Below are 9,985 nucleotides of genomic sequence, written 5' to 3'. Positions count from 1 at the left end.
AGACAGCGAAAAGTGAGACTACCCTATACAGAATGTAACCAAGGGTTTTAGACATTTAATATCACAGATACAATTATCAGTCACTCGATGAAGAGACGCCAACATCAATGCACAGCTGGGTAATGAAAAAGGAAAGAGAAAGGACAGTAATGAATATCAACACAGTGATGACAAGTACCAGATGACTGGTAACCTTAAATATAAGAAATCTGCCATGTGACTATCAAGAGCGGTAACAATTAGGAAGTTCAGGCAGAAGAATGAAAGAGAAATAAGGAGAAAGTGAGAGAAGACTCCGGAGAGGAACAGGCTCTGAAACAAAAAAAAGTGTTACAAGAGGCAACGGGGGTGACAGCATTAACAAAACTGGGGTGAAGGAAAGAGGAGGACGGATCTTATTAAAAGCTAAAATAGGAAATTCTAAGTTTTATTACATTTTTTTTTTTTTTTTTTAACAAAAGCAGGTGCAATAACAACAGTAATATCTTTCTGAAAACATCTAAAACAAGCAAGTTAAAGTGGATCTAAACTTAAAATAAAAAACACACTTACCTTTAATCCCGTAGATCCATCGGGAGGTTTCTTCTTTTGGGTCCCGCGTCGTCCCTGGTATCAGTCTTTGAACCTGGCGCAAAGGAAGCGCCGACATCTTTTTACAGATTCTTCTTCCTGGTCACCCGATCTCGCATTGCGCAGGCATGAGATTGGCAAATGTTTTTTCCATTAATGAAAGGAGCAGCCAGAGTCTCTTGGGATACATGACGAAAGTCTCATGCAAGGCTTTGCGGTCCTATTCAGTCTTCAAAAAAAAAAAAAAAAAGGGTGTTGAACTTAAAAATAAACATAATTTTTACTTTGACTAAAAGAGTTGTCTACCCTTTTATGTAAAGTAAAAATTCTAAGTTTAGGTCCACTTTAAGTAGCCTTGTTACTGTACAAATGAAGCCACCTGTATCAACCTAATAATCACCTCAAGAGTACTGGGGTATGCAAATATAACTGTAAATTGCAAATATACCTGCAGTACTAATATATCTTATAGGAGTCACTACTGTAAAATGGTTTCCATGCTAGCCCTACGGCGCAGAATTGTGCTTTAATAATTGCTAGCGTCAAGATCACCCATGACTCTTCCCCTTCTGTTTTTTAGAAGCCTGTGCAGTAAACCCCCCTAGACTTCTATGAAACAGGTGGACAGGCCTGTCTATCCTACGCTACAGCATTCACTCAATTAGCATCCCAAAAACAAGGGACACACAAATATAATATTCTAGCCTTCTGATCAGGGGGTGGGGATGGGGTTTGCTTGACGGTTTGAACTTCTGCTAACATTTCACTGATGATACCATTATCCAAAGATGCTCCACGTATAACCATGCAATGCTTTATTTATTTATTTATTTTTAATTTATTTATACTTTTTTTTGGTGTGGGACGATACATCTGTACTATATACTTTATTATCAATTTACTAATTGAAAAACACAAAAAATCACTAATAGCAATTTATAAAACTTAACCCCAGATAGACTAGGGCTGGGTACAATTAAGCAGAATTTTACAATAGCGTTTATCACCCCCTGGCACCTACTGTCAAAAACTAGATGAGGAGCAGTGACAGGCTGTCCATAATGTAATAATCGTTTTCCTATTTGCTCCCTTTCGGTTTGTTACCTCAAACTTTTCTATTGCATCAAACTGATCCGTTATCAGCATTGACTATAGAACACCCTCACCCCTCCATAATCACACTTTGTTTTCATTTGTCAGTTTTGAAATACCCCGTTCATGTCTGTCATTTTTCAGTGATTTCAGTGCAGTGGTCTTACAATTTAACCAATGTTTTTTTTTTGTTTTATTTTTATTTGGGTCTTTTTAATTCAGTGGTGTCTTTTCAAACTGGACAACCAAAACTAATAAAACAGAACAGTTCCAACAACCAAAAGCCTGTATTGCACCACATCCCTGGTCCTGTCTGGCATTACAGACCTGTAATGGAATAACATAACTTTTGTTCAAAATGACGCTCACTGGCAAGCAATATGCTGCCAAACTAAAGATACAAAAGAGTTTCTCTTCCCAGCAGAAATCCTTCCAACTGCCCTATCTGTAAAAGGCTCACCCAATGTTTACATCCCTCGGAATTCCCAATAAATTGTATTTCTGGAGGATGATGTGGAAGGTATGTCAGACTGCACATTTTTTGCAGTGAATGAGCATGACACAGATAGCTCCCCATCTGAACCCTGCAGAACCTGACTCTTTAATATGTAAACACCTTGCCAGATGAGAAAAGAATTTCACTGCAAACAGATAACCATTTATATTTACAGTTTTATGTAGTAGTATCGCAGCCATGCATTCTTTTATAACCTGTGTTAGGAGAAAAAAATGGTAGTTGTCACTCCTGAAATTGCTTGTTTCCTACTAAGAAAACCTATTTTCTTTAATATTTAGTGGAACAAGCATGAAACAAATGAAGGCAAAACACAGATATGCATCATTTGGGGTTAAGCTGCATACAATCACTTAATAATAATAGTTGTTGCTGGTGATTGTTTCCAGTGACAGTATAACAAAGGAACGTTGTACAGAAAGCCCTGTTCTGTTTTTTGGAGAAGAGGACGGGTGAGGAGCACCCACATGTGTGGCCATCCAGTAATCCAGCCATCGGTAAACAAGGTTGGGACAAAGCTGGACACTAGATTTTTGACCATCATGATCATTCATCTCGGTGATGAAAATTTAGCAATAAAGATGTAATAAAGCTATTAGATCAGTATGGCAGCCATGTGAACGGCATTGCTCAGCCCTGGCTTTAATCACAAATACACTGACAGACAGCCAGAAGATTTCTGAAATCAATCCAACAGATCTCAGTATTCTATAAGATTTCTCACTCCGGCACCACCCAACATTACACGTAACTAAGTGATGCTAAGCAACATTACTCCACTACAAAAATCCATAGATTATGGATATCAGGATTACATTACTTGAAAGGAAGTGAAGTGCAGAAAAATTCATAGAATTCACGGGTGCAAACAAAGGGGCAGAGCTGCCAGGAACACCGGGATCTCTGGTAAGTATGATTCTGTGGAGGGGGGGTTATTCCAGGTCAGGGGAGGCAGGGATAAAGATAACTGTACTTTGTTTGAAACCGAAATTATATTTAAAAGATTTATCCTAAAAAAACTGAATGCAGTTATTTTATTTTATATGCATTGCTAATATTTTGCTAGATTTGCTTATTACCCTCCAAACATATTCTTCTGGATACCAGCAAGGTAATTGAGTACAGGAAGGGGGGTAAATCTGAAATTTATTCCGCATATATATATATATATATCTTAATTGTGAGTCTTGACCCCTTTATACACCCTACATATAAATGCTCCTAAATATTACCCCAATGTACACCTCATATGTGGGAATTCTGGAGCCCTGACCCCTTTATACACCCCATATATGTGTGCTCCTAAACATTACCCACTATCCCAATTCCACAATGTAGCCTCCTTCTCTCCACATTCTTAACTTGTTGACACCTGCCCCTTATCTATTCATTCCAACTTCCACCACACTCCCCTATTCACAATCCAGTCCTGATGCCTCTTTGGTCCCTCTTACATAATCTACAGTAGATGTGATGCCATTTGTTCCTCCCAAACTAAACAACTCTGGTGTTGTTGGCCCCCACCCCACCAATTCCATCTTCTGGGCAACGGGGTCTCTTTAGGAGAAATACAATTTCTGACTTTTTTATGACATGTATCTTCAATTTAGGTGTGATGTGTTCTATGCGTTTTGCATTTTACTTGGGGTTTAGGTAAATTTTACATCTATCACTGAATTTTATATAACACTTGTTTTTATAAAGCTGCATTAAAGGTGCTACAAGCAGGATTTTTTTAACTGCATCACATCTATAATGCACATGTGGACGGGCCCAACAAGGGTTTGACATTGCATAACATGCATTTGTAACAGGAGGCTAAGTAATAATAATTTTTTGTAATGATTGCATGGAGTATATTTAGAATTTTCTTGAGGCGAATCCATGTTATTTTATCATTGACAAAATCACTTTTTTGTATAATTTATATGCAAAAGAGTGTGTCACAATAAAGCATGTCTTTAAAAGACAATGTCCACCTTTGAAAAAAATCTACCAATGACCTTGGCAGTAGACTTTGACCACCCTTACCAATGAAGGATCGTTCGGTTGTGTTTTCCCAACCCAAGCCAAACATGTCCTCCTGTGCTCTGTTAACCACCTAGTTTTATAAAATCTTTAAGGATAGGTTCCAAATGCTGACTGCATTCTTGAGATTTCCCAACCTTACATAGCTAATTTGCCCTGATCCTAAATCCTCACTCCCTGAAATCTTATCCATTCCCCATGGATGTAGAATTCACTACAAAATAAAAAAAAGCATAAATATACAATATAAAGCAATACAAATTCAGGAGCCAGTGTCTTCACTTTAGTATTAACTGATACCCATTTATATCTGGTATTAGGCTATGTAAAAAATAGAGAAATCTAGTTTTTTTATAAGAAATGCAAAACCTACAAACCTTTACATATTTGACCGTAGTGTTCAGGTAGTCATAGACCTCTACTGGTTCTGGAGTAATTCTTTCAGAAATACAATGACCATCTTGATCCAATTCTTCCAAATCAGTAGTCTGGCTATTTCTATATGCAAACTTTTGATTTGATTTAAAGTTTAATTCTAGAACCTCATTGCAGGTGATTTCAGGAGAATTTGATATTTGTAAATCTTTCACGTGGATTGGAATGGGTTCTGAAGAAAGAGTGATATTTTGGTAACCTTTTAAAATGGTATTGCATTGAGATGTTTGGAACTCTATGCCTGGTGACATGTAAGCCCCTTTCTCAGATTCACTTGTAGATTGTTTTCCATCTGTAAGGTTTTGTGGTCTTATTTCTTTAGCATTGCTTGAACCATTTTCTTCTGGAGATTTCGGCTGTGATACAATAATATTTGCTGATGTATACGTCCTAGTTGGCTTGAGTACAACTTTGGACAGCGGACTCTCAGTACCACTATACCACTGTACAAGCTGCTGAGGTTGAGGGTCTGGTCTATAGCAGGAAAGTGGTCCTGCTGGTTTGTACAGAGAACCCCCTGTAAGAGATTTTGATTCTGCCATGCTGTTGGTCTGAGTACCCTGTAGGTCCTGTTCAGGAGAGGCCGATGATAACTGGTCCTGAGTTTGTTGAGGAATTTTCTTAGCAGGTGTTTCACTGTAAATTAATTCTGTTTTAGTCTGTGGAGTTTCATCTTTATCTTGAAATGATGAGTTTTCAAAGCATGAAGATGTTGTGACTTTTAATATACTATGGGTTGGTTCTGGTGAAGGGGTACGTGGTCGATTTTTTGTCTTGATATTGGAGGGAGGTGTTTGCACTCTTTGAGTCTCCGATTTAATAAGTTCAGTAGGAGACTGGACTCTACTAACAGGCTCATGTGGAGAGTGTTTTATATCGGAAACACTTTGTGATACTTTGGGAGGGCTCTCTATTATTGTGCAGACAGAATTTTGTGGAGATGATGAGTGTGACTCATTATTCTCTGATGCTTCTTGATCTGTTTGTGCTGCTGTAGACCTTAGCAAAATATAGGAAAGTGAACTTCCGGCACTATGATAATTGCCAAAAAACTGTTGAGCTTGCGGCTCTGTTGTGTGACAAGAAAGTGGCCCAGCAGGCTTGTACTGAGACCCAACAGGGCTTTTTGCTTCTTGTCTAAAACTACTTTGATTATACTGCATTTTATTTTCAGTAAGAGAATCCAGGGATAGATGCCGTTGTATTTCTTGGGTATGTTTGTTACTATACATTTTCTCAAGGTTATGACTTCCTGTTGACTTCTGTTGCTGCTCTGACTTTGGAAACATATGTGACTTCTCGGCATACTGATGATGCAATCCAAAGTTATGACCCAATGGTTGTTCTTGAGGAACCCTTGAAATGTGTGTTTGCTGATTCTAGAAAAAAAACCATAATAAAAATAGTTGAACTTTAGTTCTTTATTACTGAAATACTAAAAAGATTGTGGAAGGATCAGAGCTTCTGTTTTTTTGTTTCTCTGTGTGAATGCACTGGATTATTTCCCCTTATCTTTTCTTTTATTCCTGTGATACTTGGGCAAAAGTTAGGCAAATTGGAATTATTAAGATAAGAAGGCATTGATAGCCATAAAACTAAACAGAAGTTTAAACTTCTTTCCACTCTACTGAAATAGTTTGATTTGTATGTTCCCATTAGAGATATTGTTTCCATCACTGGACAATCAAATAACAATGGAAAACCCCCACTGTTGATCTAAAGAGCAAGGGAGAAATATTTTTTCCCAGCCAAGCAAGCAATAAAACAGGTTTAGTGTGCAATTTATAGACAGGTCATATTAGGGACAGTTATCTCAGTAAAGTGAAAATTCTTTTTCACAGTGCTGCGTAATATGTTGGCGCTATATAAATCCTGTTTAATAATAATAATTTGAAACAAATGTATAGTTTTATTACAAATTAATATTGTATCTTTTTACACACACAACTGATTGATTAGGAGAATGACTTATCCCTCCTGCTATCATTTCAAACTGTGCCATTGGGATTTAAATAATAGAAAATAGTTCTTAAATGCACTCTCCTTTTTTACTTTAAATGTTCTCGGACAACAGCATCATTGATTAATTATTTAATAATTATTGTAACACTTTTTCCCTTTATACTAGGTAAACACACCAGGTAATGAAAAAATCACAAAGGTGCTTACATATTTCTAACGTGTGTTAGTTTGGTTAGGCTTGGCTATACAAGATATTTTTTGCATATTTTATTATAAAAATTCTGTAAACTACAGGTGATTTTAATACCATATTGCTGAGAGATGCATCTTTTCTATTATTATTTCGACATTGATTTCCAAACTGTTCAGCAGCTAAATGATATTGACAACAATGGCTGCGCAATATCTGTTGGTACAGCCGTTGGTAATCTATCATAGTATATGGGTGATAGTGACAATGTCAGAGCACAAATAGAAGAACACTGCCTACCTATATCACGGAGAAACTAAACATTTTTCATAGCAGGACCCACAGGAAGTCTTTTAATAAAAGCTGCATGTTTTAAAAGATTGAAAAATCTTTTAAAACCACAATAAAATATATGTGAGATTCTAGTTATTAAATTTACATCTCCTTTCAATAGTATTGTAGCATTAGATTTATATTGCCTGTTTAATGACATGTACCAAAGCCCAGCTAGACCCCATAATTAAGCACAGGTTATTCACACAGGGATCAAAATATAGAATTTTGGAAAAATGCCTCCCAGAAATCTAAGAACCCGATCTGAACAAATCTGTGTTGGTGATATCCACAGTGGTATGATAGTGATAAACAAATAAATCTTTCCTTAGGCAGCATAATTGCTGGTTCTTGTTGATTGTAAATAAAATGTTGGTAATGGTTGCCGAGTGTTCAACCTGGTTATCAGGGACAAAGTCTTAGGCTGCGTACACACACGCCAATGGTTCTAGTCCGATAATCCGCTCAGGGCCTATATAGGACGGGAATCTGGCGTGTGTACAGCGCCCGTCGTCCATCATCCGAATGACCGTCCTGGCGGATCCACAGACGATGGATGACTAACAATCGTAATAGAAGTGAAGGGGTAAAGCGTGCAGCGGGGTGCCGCTCCTTCGTTCTCCTCTCCCCAAAGGGCAGAACGGTGCTGTGTGTACAGAGCTCGTTCATGCATCGTGCAATCCTTAGAAAGGATCGTGAAAGATCCTTTCCAACGACAATTATTACACATGTGTATGTAGCTTCAGATACTCAGACTGATAACGGGTAAAGCAGGATTGCCACTAGAAAATTCAGGGCCCCTTACTAGGTAAACATTCTGCCCCTCCCTTAAATCCAAAATGTCCAGCATTGCAAAAATCAAACTCCCTACGGGGCCCGGTACGGAAGTACTCCTTACTCCCCAACTGATGGTAAATGAGAGAGAGTACCTAAACTCTTAGAGCATTTATTTCTAGCAAGCTCATTTTTATCCTTCATTCCCAGTGACATTTTCCTGTACAGTTAGATTTTGTAGGTAGAAATGATGAAAACTAAAAGTGTCTCTACTAAAGTAAAATAATCAATGAATTAATAAAGCAATGATATACTAAAATGTTCATTGCATAGCAGCAGCTGATATCCCTGTATCCTTTCCCATCATGATGACTTAAATTTTTTAATGTTAGCATATTCATTTATTATTTAAAGTGCTCTAAGAATAGAGCTGGACACATTCATAGTCCAGTGGGTTCTTCACATTCATCATGTATTTCACATTCTAAGCAATTGCATGTAGTTTATAGAACCAAACACACAATATATATATATATATATATATATATATATATATTTATTTATTTATTTTTAAACAATTAGCTAGTAATACCTAGAGACGACAGAGTAAAATAATAAACCTGATAAAGAAAATGGCATTACCTCTCTATTCCAGCCATCAAAGTGTGTGAAACCTTTGTGGTCAGGGGACACCTCTGTGTGCAGTGAAGTCTAAAAAATAAAAAAAATCTAGTAAATTAATCACATTATTCAGATCTCCAGGTGCTTATCCATGTTTAAAGTGAACCTTTGATTATCCCCCAGCTTCTTATATGTGCCAGGATTGACATGAGAAAGCGGTGTGAGCTCTAAATCATGACTTGGAGCTTATCTTGGGCTGAGGACTCTTCCCTTGCTCCAATTTGACAATGCTGGAAGCAAATAGGCAAGCACTAGGGATGTCAAGAAGGGGAGTCTGTCAGCTACACTACAAAAACTCTGTAAACCCTTATAAATCAGGTTTTATACAAAAGAAACAGATTTAGAGATGCATTCCAAGAGACAAAGACAATAGGCCTGATTTATGAAAGCTCTCCAAGGCTGGAGAGAATACATCTTAAGAAGTGAAGCTGGGTCATCCAAAAAACATGAAATGTATTTTTGAAAATAATTTGCTATTTGCTAGCAAATGTTTTAAATCCTGGACCAGATCCATTCCAGGTTTGCTGGATCACCCAGCTTCACTGCTGAAAGTGTATTCTCTCCAGCCTTGGAGAGCTTTCATAAATCAGGGCCTATGTGAAGGGTAAGAAACAGAATAAATACTAGAAAAGATTTCAGATTTCCATTCTGTAGTAATCATTAATGATAAAGACTCTAAAAAACCCTAACATATACAAAGCTAAATTTAGGGTCTAGTAAGACAGCAGAGTCCATTTTATCACACAGAAAGGTGAAGGTATATCCAGTAAGCCTCTATGTTTAGTAATTGTGTTAGGTTTAAAGTTCATTTTTAATGATGTACAAACAAAAGCACTTAAGGTGCGTACACACTTCCAATTTTTATCGTTCCAATCGAACGACGAACGATCGATTGGGCAAAAAATCGTTCGTAAAAAAGTAACCAACGACGCCGACGAACGAGGAAAATTGTTGGAAACGAACGACCGGACCGGCGGATCGGATTGGACGACGATCGTTGAACATCGTTCGTGTGTACGGTCGTTCGTTGATCGTCCATGGTCAGAGCATGCGTGATGAACGAACGTCCGTTCACTTTCCTGTCGTGCACATAGATCCTCTATCGCTTAAACGATCGTATCTATTGTGTGTACAATATCTACGAACGATCGTGTCGTTACCTCTATGTGCAGGATCGGTGCTATACGATCGTTGGTATATATCGTGCAGGAACGTTCGTCGTTCGTTTTCCGACGATAATAATTGGAAGTGTGTACGTAGCTTTAGTAACAGATGGAGTGGCTTCAACTTCCTGTTCGCCATTACTTTGATGCAGATATTATTCTCCATCTTGAATATGTATTTGTGCTGAATATTAGAATTAGGGAAGAATATGATTTAAATAAGCTAAAACACTGAATGAAAAC

This window comes from Pyxicephalus adspersus, chromosome 8 (assembly GCF_032062135.1).
Source record: "Pyxicephalus adspersus chromosome 8, UCB_Pads_2.0, whole genome shotgun sequence".
Classification (NCBI taxonomy): Eukaryota; Metazoa; Chordata; class Amphibia; order Anura; family Pyxicephalidae; genus Pyxicephalus; species Pyxicephalus adspersus.
The sequence above is the reverse complement of the archived record's forward strand: the minus strand, read 5'-3'. Positions refer to the sequence as shown.